This window comes from Bubalus bubalis, chromosome 10, assembly GCF_019923935.1.
Source record: "Bubalus bubalis isolate 160015118507 breed Murrah chromosome 10, NDDB_SH_1, whole genome shotgun sequence".
In the NCBI taxonomy this organism is placed as follows: Eukaryota; Metazoa; Chordata; class Mammalia; order Artiodactyla; family Bovidae; genus Bubalus; species Bubalus bubalis.
The window spans coordinates 38,103,442-38,118,617 of record NC_059166.1 but is presented as its reverse complement, the minus strand read 5'-3'; positions in this window follow the sequence as shown (position 1 = coordinate 38,118,617).

Here is a 15,176-nt window from a genome sequence, read left to right as displayed (position 1 = left end):
GGTGGATGGGCCCCAAAGGCTTACTGCCTCTGTTCTTTTATCTTTCCACTTACTTCTTGTAATACAAATATTACAAGATTACACATTTCTGCATATTTTTTCTTTTTAAAAAGCCCAAATATATATTGGTTTCATACTTTTGATTATTACTTTAGTAAAACTTCAGTTGAAATAAATGTTAAAGGCTCAAAACTAGTGCATTCATTCTCTTAGCTACCAGGAGTGTTGCTGCCAGTGACTCTTAATTGAGTTCATCTCTGGAAATTATCCTCAGTTGAAAGAAGTAGCCTCAGTCAATATTAAAACACTTCTTTGAGGCCAGCTGGAACTTAATGGGTAGTCAGAGTTATGGTACAAAGTTCTTGATCTTCTTGACTCAGTTGAGACAATTCTGAAAGACAATCTCAGTTTCAGAAATCTCTATAGGATCAGGTGAGGCCTCTGTTGCAACTAATCACAGTTCAATTTCATCCTCTGCCCTATTTTGCCTTCCTCATTGCTCACCTTTGTTGTTCCCCAGTAAAGGCACTCCTTGATAAACCTGCATGCAAATCCTGGTGTCTTAGAGTTTGCTTACTGGGGAATTTGACCTAAGAAATTTGGTGCTAGAAGCATGCCTAGGAAGCAAACTCAGTAATGTGATTTTGGAGCCAGATCCACAGCTGGCCATCTGGCAATAAGGACCTCATCATTTGCTGTGCAATTCTTAGAATTTTCACCAATATTGAGTTGTAATGAGATATTGGTGAACTAGAGCAGACCACCATGTCTGCACCTACTACTGTTGCACAAGTACTCTTCTCTCATCAACTAGCAATAGCTAAGGGAGAAGTGACCAGTTAAAATTGGGAGAGAAAAGGCCAAGTTAAATTCATGAACTGGTTGACTCAGTATATGGGTATAGGCTGGAAATAAACTGCTATTTCACTATAACCCTGCTTAGTGGTGGTCTTGAAAGAAAGTAGTTAGAGAAAGCTATAGCACTTAATCAAGTTTTGAGCAGTGCTCCTGGTCATTGATATTTTATGGAAAGAAAATAGTCATGTATGGATATATTAATACACTGATTCATGGACAGTGATGAATGGCTTGGCTATTTCTTTGGGGTCCTGGTATGAGAAAAGTTGGAAGATTTCAGGTAAGGAAATTTGGAAAAGATGTATTGGCAACATATATCAGAGAGGATATGGAGTATGAAGATCCTTGTATTGTATGCTAATACCAGAGAATATCCATGCAACGAAGTGGACAGAATACAACAGCTAACTGATGCTTACACAGCCTGTGTCTTTAGCCACTGGCAAATGTCTAATTTGACAGCAACTGAGACCAGTGCTGAGCCTCCAATATGGTACAATCCCTTGAGGAGATGAACTAGTCATTTGGCGGCAAGTTGAGTACATTGGATTCCTTATACACTGCAAAAACCAGTGATTTATGTTGACTGGAACCAACAGTTATTCTGGGTATGGTTTACCTTTATTGATTTCAGGACCTCAACTATTACCACTATCGAATTATAGAGTTTTGATCGACCAACATGGGATTCCTCAAAACAACAAACAAAGCCAGAGAAACTATTTTAAAGCAAAAGTGATTCAGCCATGAGCACATGCTCATGGGTTCCATTGGGCCTGTTACATTCTGTATTACCCAAAAACTACCAACTTGGTGGGGGTGATGGAAGGTGCAGATGAGACGCCAGCTTGGATAATGGAGCACCATCCTTGGTGATATAAAACACACCCCAAATCAACATCTGTTACATTGTTCTGGGTCAACAATATATACTCACATGGGCACAAGAACTAAGGGGTGCAAATAAGAGTGGTTCTAGTGATCATCAGTCTCAGTGACCTACTTGTAGTTTTGCTTCCTACACCTTTAACTCTAGGCTCCGTCGCTCTAGATATTCTGGTTTCCAAACAGAGAACCCCTCTGTCAGAAGACACAGTAGGAGTCCCACCAAATTTTAAGTCAAAATTGATTCCTGGACACTTCAAACTTCTTGTACCCAGAATTCAGCAGGTAAGCAATGTTAGCACCATCATGGCAGGTATAATTGATTTTGATATTCCTGGGGAGGCAAGGCTGCTGGTATACAACAGGGACAGGGAAGAGTTCATTTGGCACCCAGTTGGTCCACTGGGTCATCTGTTGGTTCTCCTATATCCATTATTGAGAGTAAGTAGTCAAGAACAGCAGCTATTTCTTGGGAAATGCACAGGACTAGGGAGGAGAAGGGGACGGCAGAGGATGAGATGGCTGGATGGCATCACTGACTCGATGGACGTGAGTCTGAGTGAACTCTGGGAGTTGGTGAGGGACAGGGAGGCCTGGCATGCTGTGATTCATGGGGTCGCAAAGAGTCGGACACGACTGAGCAATTGATCTGATCTGATCTGAGGGACTTTCATCCCTTATGGGTAAGAGTCTGCATCCCTCAAACACATAAGCCATCAAGACCTACAGAGAGCTCATCAAGGATGAGGCAAATCTAAAATAAGTAGTAGAGGAGGAAGGTCATGTGTATCCCTGAAATTAGCTGCAGCAGTGGGGTCTTCAGTTTGTACTGTTAACTGTCCTCATGCATGTTTTTTTTTTTTTTTTTTTTTTTTTCTGGTAATAGAGACCAACAAGAATCTTGGAAGAGCTGATTTCAGATGGGAGAAATCATGTGAAGTCAATGGATCTAACAGACACCAGGGGTGAACTGTAATAAATGCTATGGTGTACCTCGCAGGTCCCTCCTTGGAGCCCATGTGCCTATACCCCAGCTGCCAGAGGTGTTGACTATTGATGGCTCTCAGCTGAGCCCTTCTCTAAGAATTACACTTGGTTTGTGGAAGCTTCCTCTTCCAGGGTTATGTGCCTTCCCTCTGGGTAGACTGCCACCAGTGATCGGTTGATACGCAGATAGGAAAACTGACCTCTGCCTCAGTGGGGGTGACCTGCAACTCTGAAGATCCATCCCAGCTCTGTTGCTGCTGTATCATTATTAAACTTTTCCCTCTGCCCAATCCTGTGTTCCTCACCCCTCTCATGTGCTGTTCTCAAAACCACTTCCAAATAAACTGCTTGCTTGCATGCCAGTCTCCAATTCAGGGTCTCTTGTCAGGGAAACTGATCTGCAACATTTCCTAACTCTGTTAAAATGATAATTGTTTTGTCTTAGCTAGCTGTTGTAAATGTGCACAAAATTATGTTGTTGAAGTCATTCTTTCTAAACAAGAAATGATAATTTTAAATATATACTTAAGTGATTCTTTCATGTCTTTCAAAGACCTGCATGTCAAATTTCAGTTAGCATCCTTTCCTTGTCTTCTTTGTGAGATAAGATTGCCAGAGCTGGGTACTGAAAACACAGCCTAGGAGTTCACATACTCATCGATTATTAAAAAGTGTAGTAATCTATTTCCTTTATGTCTACAGCCCTGGCATAAGGAACACCCTGCTCCCTGCAGCGGATCTTTTTAAAAATATAAAACAATGTAAAGTCTTTACCAAAGCCACCAATTTCCTGTATCTTTAAGCCTCTTTGTCTCATTTTAAGAACCACAAAAACAGTCATTAACAAAGCCAACAGTATTTCTCAACCTAAATTTGAATTTGATGTTTCAGTTTAAGTTTACTACAAAAACCATCTCCAGAAATGTGGTTATGGTTGCCTGAATAACGTTTGATTGACAACAAAATAAAATCCAAACTCTTGCCATGTTAGGTTCTCTACTTTGTCTTTAAATTAATCCCCACTCAACTCTATTCCAGCTACACTGGCTAATATACAACTCACTAACCTTTCTTGTCCTATTTTAAATGCCCTCCTCTCTTCTACCCACCGGTCCATCCCTTCTCTCATGTCCTTGCTTCCATAAAGTTTTTATGATCTACAGAAGTCATGAAAATATTTCCCATAGCTCATGGGAGAAAGACCCTAATCCTTAACACAGCCTAAAAGCTTCTGCATTCTATGGCCTCTCTCTCTCTTCCTTGCTTTATCTTGCATGTTGCTCTGGAGATTTCATCCCAAGGGCATATCCCCCTTTATAGCACCATATTCTTCTTCCTGAGGGTTATTCACACACCAGTCCCATTTCTATGCTATGCCCTTATAGCTCAGTCAGTAAAGAATCTGACTGCAATGCAGAAGACCCGGGTTCCATTCCTGGGTCAGGAAGATCCCCTGGAGAAGGAAATGGCAACCCACTCCAGTATTCTTGCCTGGAGAATCCCATGGACAAAGGAGCCTGGCAGACTACAGTCCATGGAGTCGCAAGAGTCAGACACCACTTAGCGACTTAACCTCTACCTCTACCCATTCCTATAACACTTCCTCTGGCCTGAAAATTTCAGCTCTTTGCCTGGTTAATTCTTATTCTTTCAGATCTAAGATGAGCCTTCACTTCCTCAGGTCAACTTTACCTGATTTCTCAGAGTAGGTAAGAACGCCTTTATTTCATTTTCTCACAGGACATGCCATTTCAGTTATGGCAGCAGCTATGTGCTAGTGATCAGTGATCAATGCAAAGAAATAGAGGAAAACAACAGAATGGGAAAGACTAGAGATCTCTTCAAGAAAATTAGAGATACCAAAGGAACATTTCATGCAAAGATGGGCACAATAAAGGACAGAAATGGTATGGACCTAACAGAAGCAGAAGATATTAAGAAAAGGTGGCAAGAATACACAGAAGAACTATACAGAAAAGATCTTCACAACCCAGATAATCACGATGGTGTGATCACTCACATTCCAGCATGCTGGAATGTGAAGTCAAGTGGGCCTTAGGAAGCATCACTATGAAGGAAGCTAGTGGGGGTGATGGAATTACAGTTGAGCTATTTCAAATCCTAAAAGATGATGCTGTGAAAGTGCTGCACTCAATATGCCAGCAAATTTGGAAAAACTCAGCAGTGTGCACAAGGCTGGAAAAGGTCCATTTTCATTCTAATCCCAAAGAAAGGCAATGCCAAGCAATGTTCAAACATGGCAAATAGATGGGAAAACAGTGAGAGACTTTATTTTTCTGGGCTCCAAAATCATTGCAGATGGTGACTGCAGCCATGAAATTAAAAGACGCCTGCCACTTGGTCATAGGTTGCTCCTATGACCAACCTAGACAACATATTAAAAAGCAGAGACATTACTTTGCCAACAAAGATCCATCTAGTCAAAACTATGGTTTTTCCTGTAGTCACGTATGGATGTGAGAGTTGGATTATAAAGAAAGCTGAGTGCTGAAGAATTGATGCTTTTGACTGTGGTGTAGAAGAAGACTCTTGAGAGTCCTTTGGACAGCAAGGAGATCAAACCAGTCCATCCTAAAGGAAATCAGTCCTAAATATTCATTGGAAGAATTGATGCTGAAGCTGAAACTCCAATACTTTGGCCACCTGATGCAAAGAACTGACTCATTTGAAAATACCAAGATGCTGGGAAAGATTGAAGGTGGGAGGAGAAGGGGATGACAGAGGATGAGATGGTTGGATGGCATCACCAACTCAGTGTACTTGAGTTTGGCTAAACTCCAGGAGTTGGTGATAGACAGGGATACCTGATGTGCTGCAGTCCATGGGGTCACAACGAGTTGGACACAACTGAGCGACTGAACTGACCTGAACTGATGTGCTAGTTACTTTCTTTCATTCAGTGATTCTGTGCTTTTCTTTTTGGGTCCGTAGAGGTTTGCACAGAAGACCAGAAATAATAATGTAGGTATTTCTAGGAATAAGGAATTCAACAGGAGAATGCAAAGCCCACACAAGACTTTGGAAGAGTGGAAAGAGTGAAACCTAGGGAAAATGCCATTTGAAATCAAGACATGATAAAGTACAGGAGTCACTTGGGATCTCTGTTCGACTTTTGTGGCTAATTCACAAGAGAAAGCCTAGAAACTGCTGGTGGCACCTATCAGCTGTTTGCCACAGCTCGTGAAGTTCCCTTACCTCTTGGAGGAGAAAACTGCCTTCCACTTCTTTTCTTATTTCTGAATCTCCCATGAGAACCTCCCATTAGTGGAATCTAATCTACTAGGAATTTGGGACAGTATAGTTTCCAGGCTTCCAGATCAGGATCAACACAATTTTTCTATCACGGACCAGATGGTGAATATTTTAGGCTTTGTCATCGTAGTGTGAAAAGTAAGTATATACATAGAGACACTGAAATTTGAATCTCAGATAGTGTTTACATGTTATAAGCTCGTGTTTTTCTTTTGATTTTTTTCCCCCAAACCATTTACAGTTGTAAAAACCATTCTCAGCTCTGAGCGGTATGAAGCAGGTGGAAGGCTGAATTTAGGCTAGAGGTAGTTGTTTGCCAACCTTTATCATAGACCCTGCAAAGCCGGAAGGCTACATATGGTGCTGATATGCCAACGGACAATCTGGTCACTATCTAATAAGACCACAAGGATTTTAGGATCTCAATATGGCCAGAAAAGTTAATGAAGAGAAAGTAAACAGTAGCAGCACATGTCAGGGAGTGCTGGGCCATCACTACTGAAATTTATTTGTGGTTTCCTGACTTGCTCAGGCTCAGTCTTACACATACATGCATACCAATCATATTTCATGGGGGAATGAATGCTGTTGCGTGCATCCAACTTCCTAATGTCTTCAGTTGATGGTAGACATTCTTATAGTCCATTCTTAGAGTCATGTGGTATTTCATACCATATTGGGTTGTTCCTTTTCTGTTAGGGCTTGGTAGCAAACACAAAGCAAATCTGCTACTGGAAAATAGTGGTTGGCAAGAAGAGGAAATAGTCTTCTTTCCAAAACCACAGGAATCTGCTTTGTGACGTTACTATTGCTGGCACATACTTCATTCAGTTCCTCTGTATATTTTGTCAAGTACCACTCAATCTGTTGGGTCACAGGTCTAAGTGACAGGTCACCTGTGCAAAAGCCTGGACCTACTGCAGATCTTCTCTTGCTCCACATATCTCTTTAAACAGGAAGCCTTATGGGTTACCTAGTAGATGGATCAGAGCCATATACCCAAATATAAAGCCTTAGGTAAACTAAGTCCTCGGGCTCCTGCTGTGGGCTCTGCAAAGTGAAGCAACTTGTCTCTCATTTAAGAAGGAGTGTATTGGTGTTTTTGTACCATTGTCCTACTAGGAACTTCATAACATCAGAGGTCTGGGAGCCTTTTACATGGGTTCTGCCCTCCCTCAACTGTGCTGTCTTCCTAAGGCATCTGTTTGTTAGTTTCTTCCTGGTGCCCCAACATGATATTCTGTTGCATGTCAAGGTAATCAAGGTCACCCCCTCCGCCAACCCAGACCAGAATATCAGCTATTCAAAACCCTTGTCTGTAACAATGAGGAAAAGAGCTTACACTAGAATGTAAATCAAGGTGCTGCTCCCTTATGAAAAAAAAGTCTTGCTAAAAAACATTGTCAGCTGAACAGAACAATGTACTTAATGCCATAGTTCACATTCTGGCACAAGCTTCCTAATTCATTGGGGACAAGGAAGAAACAGGGGCCAGAAACCAGTTCACAAATGACACTGGGTGAGGATCACTGCTCTAGTCTAGACTATAATATGACAGAGATCAGACAGTGCTTTGATAAAAGACAGCAAAGGTGCACTGCTGAACTGCTGGGCAAGGGTGAGATGGTTCAGGTTTTACTAACTGATGAAAACGAAAAGAAAAGCATTTGCTGGGGCAGGAGGCACATACCACTTGCCAGAGGCAGATTTATTTTAGTAAAGATACCAGCTATTGCTTGCCTCAGATTACCAAGGGCCCATTTCCCATCAGCAAAGAGATCATCCATACACTCCTCAGATGTATAAATAACCTAAACCTTAATCCAATTTGATGGACCGGGTGTTAGGACAACTTCTGGAATCAGTTAGTGTATCGGTCAAGATTTTGACAATAGATGACGGTACTCAAACCAGTAAATTGAGGGATTAGAAAAATATATTATTTACAAATTTAGCAAGTTTGAGGGACCAATAAAGATTGCTTAAACACTCAGGAAGTGGCAAGGAGTGACAGTCATTTTCAGCCGAGAGCCAAAGGATGAAGCTGTGTTATTGGAATTTGGGGAGCTAAAGTCAGAGCTGAAAGACTGGTGAGGAATGCAGCCACTATAAAAAATGTGGTCCAGCAGGGGGAAAGCACCACCACCATGTCTTCCTGCCAGCTGACCTCCCATTGGTGCCTGGCCTTGGCCACACCCAGCGCTAAGTCAGACAGCCAGGGAGTACCAGTGATGCAACCCTAGGGGTCAGCCTCCTAGTACACACAGCCAGGCAGAGAAGGGCAGGGGATGACTCTGAAAAGACCAGTAGAGAAAGCTACACACTCTTGAAAGGAGACTAGGGGATAACATACAGTCCTCCACGAGAGAAAATTTTGATAAAGTAAGTTATATCTCTACAATTAAATACCATATAAAATTTTAAAAACTGGACTTGCTTTCCAAAGTAACTAAATTCAAAAATATAACAAGTGAAAAACAGGAAGCAGCAGCAGGATACCCACACTGTAACATTTATATAACATTTAAAATCCAATAAAACCATATTTTATGGATGCATAAATATGGAGAAAGGGGATACTCTAGCAGTAACCATGGGGGATGCAGTTCTGTATATATCACTGTTAGGGGATGACTGTTTCTGAAAATATCTTCATTCTCTCCTCGCACTTGCGGAGTCTGGCTGGATGTCTTGTCTAATGCTGTGTGCTGTGGCTTGAACTGTGTCCTCCAAAAGACACGTTGAAGTCCTACCCTCCAGTATCTCAGAATATGAACTTATTAGGAAATAGGGTCATTGCAGATGCAATTAGTGACGTTAGAATGAGGCCATAATGTATAGGGTGGGCCCTTAATCCAACAGGACTGGTATCATAAGAGGAGAAGAGACACAGGAGAAACACCATGTGAAGATGAACATAGAGATTATAAAGTCATGGAATTGCAGGACAAAGAATGTTAAGGATTGCTGGTAACCCACCAGAAGCTAGAATACCTAGAGAATTCTCCCCATAGACTGTAGATGCCAAAGAGCATGTGACCGGGCCTGCGCCTAGATTTCAGACTTCTAGCTTCCAGAACTAAAACAATAAATTTCTGTTGTTCTAAGCTACCTGGTTTGTAGTAATTTACTACAGAAGCCCTAAGAATCTAGTACCACTTCAGGATTCTTACCCAGAGTAAGTACCATGCTTCTAGACTGTGAGTTCCCAATAGGTTCAAGTGGCAATGACATCTTTCAATCAAGGGCAGTCTGTTTTTCTCCTGCCCTGATACAATTTAGGCTCCAATGGGGTCCTGATACAATGTAGACACAGTGGTGTCCAAGAGCCCACAGTCAGTCCTGTGACTTCGGTTTGGGGCTAGCCCATCTTCCCTGACACCGGAGGTTACACAGTTCAGCCCCTCACTGCTGCAGGGTTCCATATGCTTTTGAAGAAAGCCTCCACACTCTGATTGCTGAGATTTCATTTCCAGTTTTTATAGTAGGCTCTATGTTTTTAGGTTTATATGTCACTGTCATTTTTGTGTTTGGACTAGAATGGAGAAAGATTTTGCTTATATTTCATCAGTGATAGTGAACTGGATGGATTGCCATAATCTCCTTAGACTCAGATTTATTTTTTGTTTCTCATGCTCCAGAGTCAAATGACTCGCTAAACAGCTCATTGAATTCATGAATACTATATATGAATTGCCAAAGTACTTAGGGGAAAGAACTACCAGTGTACTCAAAGGAAAATCCTGGAAGATTCCCAGAAGCAGATGTCTGTGGGTTTCATTTATTTGTCTGCTTTTTTTTTTTTTTTTAATCAAAAACACTGTATGGTGTTGTGAGGAAAACAGAAGAAAAAAGAGGCTTAGATTCTAAGTCTGGCTTGAATTACATCTAATAAACATTTATTGAAATCTACCATGTATGATACAATGTGTTAAGGCCTGAATTTTACATTGCCAGGGTGGAGAGAGTGAAGGGCCAAAATGAGTAACATATTCAAACTCTTGGCTCTGGTGTACTAAACCCACATGCCGTGGACCACTCTTGCTAATTTCACATTGTACTACTTTGCCCGGGGGGCGCTAATCTCACTGGCCCCTTTCTCTTTCTTGTACACATTCAGCTTCTTCTTATTCTGGGGCCGTGGACTGAAAGAATTCTCTCTTATCTGCAGCTTTAGCTAAATTTGTTGAAAAATCATCCATTGTAATCCTCTACAGAGCACATATCAATAGGCATTTGTTTTTACTGTTTATTTGCTTTCTATATTTTGTCTTTTCTATCTAATTTCACTCTTTTGGGCATGATTCTGGACAAGCTCAAGATGTGGATTAAAATCCGGTTTTGTATTCTCTTTCTTTTTGATGCTATTACCAATGCAACAATACGAAAAGAACTGGGTTAGAAATGGGTACTTTCTACATTCGAAGAAGAGATTATGGGCTCAGGAATTAGTGACTACCTAATATTTTCTGCTAGATTTAATAAATGGGGAGATGCCTTTGGATTATTTGCCACTGAGGAGTGGTTAAAACATTTTATTATTGTAGTTTGGATCACGGGTAGGTGATGTGTGTGCTGTGGCATATCTTTGGTCAGAAGAGTAATCTCTCTTGTTGAATCTCATCTTTTAGGGAAGCTTAAAGTCTTTTCAGAACTGAAGTACAATATGACATCCAGTGATACAATGCACCAATCTTATTCAGACTTGTCCAGTTTTGCATTTACTTATTTGTGTGTGTGTGTGTGTATTTAATTCTTTGCAGTTTTGTTTCATTGTGTAGGTTCATGCATACACCACTACAGACAAGATACTCAATGGTTCCATCACCACAAGGATCCTTTATGTTTCTCTTTTATAGCTACACTCACCTCTCATTCACCCACCAACCCACGTTCCTAATCCCTGGCAACAACTTAACTATTCTCCATTGCTAAAATTCTGTCATTAAGTTATATAAAGGGTCAAAGAGCATATGCCTTATTAGGATTTGCTTTTTTCACTTAGTATAATTCCCTAGAGATTCTATTAAGTCATTGCCCAAATCAATAGTTATTTTACTATGGAACACAACTCAGCAATTTTGCTGAGTTGTGTTCCATAGTACGGATGTACCGCAGTTTGTTTAACCATTTACCTGGTGTAGGACCTTAGGCTCTTACCAGTTTTGGGTTTTTTCAAGTAAAGTTGCTATGAAAACGCAAGTGCAGATTTTTGTGTGAACATTAAGTTTTCACTTGGGGAGGGATAAATGCCTAGAACACAATTTCTGGGTTGTATGTTATAGTATGCTAAGTTTTATAAGAATCTGTCAGGCTCTCATAGAATGGCCCTGCCATCTGTCATGCTCACAGAATGGCCCTGCTATTCTGCCAGCAATGTATACTGGTCCAGTTTCTCTGCATCCTCACCAGCATTGATGTTTGGTGTTGTCATTTTTATCTTAGCCATTCAGATGCATGTGTAGTAGTTCTCATTAGCATACTCATTTTCCTAACGGACACCAATGCTGAACATTTTTTCAATAAGCTTGTCACATCCTCTTCAGTGAGATGTCTGTTTTTGTCTTAGGCACATTTTCTATTTTTTTTTTTTTTTTTTTTTGCTGTTAAGTTTTGAGAGTTCTTTATGTATTCTAGATGCTGGTCTTTTTATTGGATATATAATTTGTAAATATTTTTTTCTAATCTTGTCTTTCATCCTCTTCACTTGGGTTTTCATAGAGCAAAAGACTTTAATCGTGATGAGGTCCAGATTAGCAATTTTTAGTTTTAAGGGATCATGCTTTGGTGGCTAAATCTAAATCTGTTTACGCCTAAATCCAGAAATCCTTCTGTTTTTTTCTAAAACTAATACTGCACTCTTCTGATTAATATAGTAATATGGAAGCCTCAATACTGGATGGAGTGATTCCCCTCATTTTTTATTCTTAGTTAAAATTATTTTAGTTAGGGCCTATGCCTTTGCATATGAATTTTACAATAAGCTTGTCTATACCTAAAAAAATTCTTATTGTTATTTTTATAGAAATTATACTGAACCTATAGATCAGTTGGAAAGAACTGGCATTTTTACTATCTTGAATCTTCTAATCCCTAAAACTATATATATCTCCATTTGTCTAGGTATACTTTGATTCCTTTTATCAGAATTTTGTAATTTTCAGCAGGTAAATCCTGTACATGTGTGGATAAGTATATATCTAAGTATTTCATTTTATTAGCAGTTTTAAATGACACTGTGTTTTTCAGTTCATCACATTTATTTTTAACGTATAGGAATGCAATCAACATTTTTGTGTTGATTTTTATCATGTGAACTTATTTAATTCACTTATTTTTGTTAGGACTTTTTATAGGTTCTTTGGGATTTTCTACATAGATAATCATGCCATCTGCAAACAGGAAAAGTTTTATACTTAAAATTTGTATAACTTTTGTTTTTCTTGCTTTATTGAAAACTGGAAATTCCAGTACATGTTGAATAAAGTAGTGAGAGAGGACATCTTTGCTTGTCCCTCAGATGAGGGAGAAAGCATTCAGTTATAGACCATTTAGTATGAAGTTAACCAGTTTTTTTTAGATCGAGTTTAGAGAATTTTATTAAGTTGGGGAAGTTCTGCACTAGAGAGATTTTAATCATGAATAAGTGGTGGATATTATTAAATGCTTTTTCTAAGTATAATCACATGCTTTTGTTTTTCTTTAGTTTGTTGATATATGATTGATTGATTGATTGATTTTTAAATGTTGAACCAGCCTTACATACATGGAAATCATCCCACTTGGTTATGTACATAATTTCTTTATACTATGTTGGATTCAGTTTGCTAATATTTATTGAATATTTTTTTGTAAAATTCATGAGCTATATTGTCTGTAATTTAACATTTTTGTATTGTCTTTTTCAAGTTTGGTATGTTAGAACTTAAATCTTATTTTCTCTGGTTCTTACCACAGTTTTTCTTTTCTTAATTCCTTGTGTTGTTTAAACAGGTTTTAAGATTTCATCTTCATTTGTTTATAGTGCTTTTGAGTGTATCTCTTGGTGTAGTTTTCCCAGTGGTTTCTCTGGGTGTACCAGTATGTGACTTATTATAAACTAATGGTATCATTATTTTACCACTTTCAGTAAAGTATGGAAATCTTACTTTTATTTATATTCCTTTTTTTTCCCACTTTAAAATATTATTTTCTTGAGTGTCAGATGGCATTGTAATTTTTGTTTCAATCATCAAATATAATTTATAAAACATATGCATGAGGAAAGGGATATTCTATTGTATGTGCACCTAATTCTTCTCTTGCATTGTCCTTTCTACCTTCTTGATGCTGGAAATTTCCTTTTTTATTATTTCTTTTTTTGTTTGAAGAGTTTCCTTTAATCATTCTTTAAGGGAGAAGGAAATGGCAACCCACTCCAGTGTTCTTGCCTGGAGAATCCCAGGGATGGGGGAGCCTGGTGGGCTGCCGTTTATAGGGTCGCAGAGTTGGACACGACTGAAGTGACTTAGCAGTGACTTAGCAATAACAAAGGTAATGAAGACCAATGATGGGCAAACTTAAAATATTTTTCATCTTATCCTTTACTAATACACATGACTCCTATAGGTTTTAATTTCTTAAATTCAGCAATAAGCGTTTTGGATTTGATCATCTGTAATACCTCTTGAACTTCACGATTTCATGAAGATTTCTTATGTGAAGTTATTCAGTGACCACATTTGAACACTCTGGCAATACAGAATTTAACACTGGAAAGCAAGTGATTAACAAATACTTTATCATGCCAAGATTATAACATGAAGGTGAAGAGAAATCAATTCCAGTCTGTTGACTGTGCTTCAGATAATTCGATTTATGGAACTGGAGTTCAGGTCCCCACTGTGGGCTGGCAGGAGCCCATACTGTTTTGCACCTGCCATGGGAGTCAGCGTGTACCGTCACAGTCTGGAGGGTGGCGCTTCCACAGATGGTTGACCGCACTTCTGACTAAGGTCAGGCCATCCCACGGCTCACAGAACAGGGCTCCCCTTTCGAGCTTTCAATATTATTATTTCCAGAAGAATTATCTTCTAGTCATCATTTTTGGGCTTTCTGTTAGGTGAAATGTGTGAATTACTCTCTGAAATATGTTCGTCTGAATTTAGTCCAGGTAGAAGGGACCAGAGACACTGACATTCATTTTTTCTTTTTCATCTTTAGAGTCAAGACTCAACTACAGATGTTTTTAAAACAGAAAAATATGTGAGAAAATAAGGTAAATGGAAACCAAGAACAAGGATGAAAAATAGTTCTGATAGCTACTTAAAGACAACCAAAACTCATGTTTCTTTAAAATACATTAAAAAAAAATTCAAAGTAAAACAATAGCTATTCTACAGTGGAAGTCACAACAGACAACCAGAGGAAACCTCCTGACAAATTTTGTTTTTTACAGAGTTGGGCTAGAGGCATATTTTTGTTTTTGAATTTAATTGGTTGCTAATATTCAAAAATTTTAAGCATCCACATAAAGGTTTAGAGTTCCACACCCTCTTGAGAGATGAGACACTGTAGGGCCCATATCCCCATGCAGCAAACTGCTAGAAGATGAATGCCCTTCTCTTTGGGCATTATTTGTCCAGGTCCACTTTCACGTCCAAGTGGGAGTCGGCCTCCTCACATCGCTCCCTCTGGTCCCCATGTCAAGCAACAATTTATCATCAGTTTCATGGTATTGTGCTTCTTGTAGCAGAGCTGAAGATGGCAGAATATGTACTATCCATTTTGCAACTGAAAGGAAGGAAATGCAAAATGAACAGAAGGAATATGTGTTTTAATAAAAAAATGGAGGCAGATATATTTTTGTAGAGATGAAAACAATCCCTACAAAAATGCATACGATAAAGACTTCTTCTGTAATAATACAACTGCAATGATATACCTGGCCTATTTATCTCACTCAGAGTACCCTGCTGGCTCTGCAGAAATCGCCTCTTTCTCAAAAATAATGAGTGGGGGCCGTAATGATCTTGTTTTCTCTACTTTTCCAGTTTGATTTTTCTCTTAGACTATGCAACGCAGTGGGAGTGCATGGCCTTTGTTCATCTGTGTGTTCTAACATCTATTTAAGAGAATAACTCACTGGTGATTCAATTTAGATATGTTTGCTTTTCATATTCTGCATCTACTTA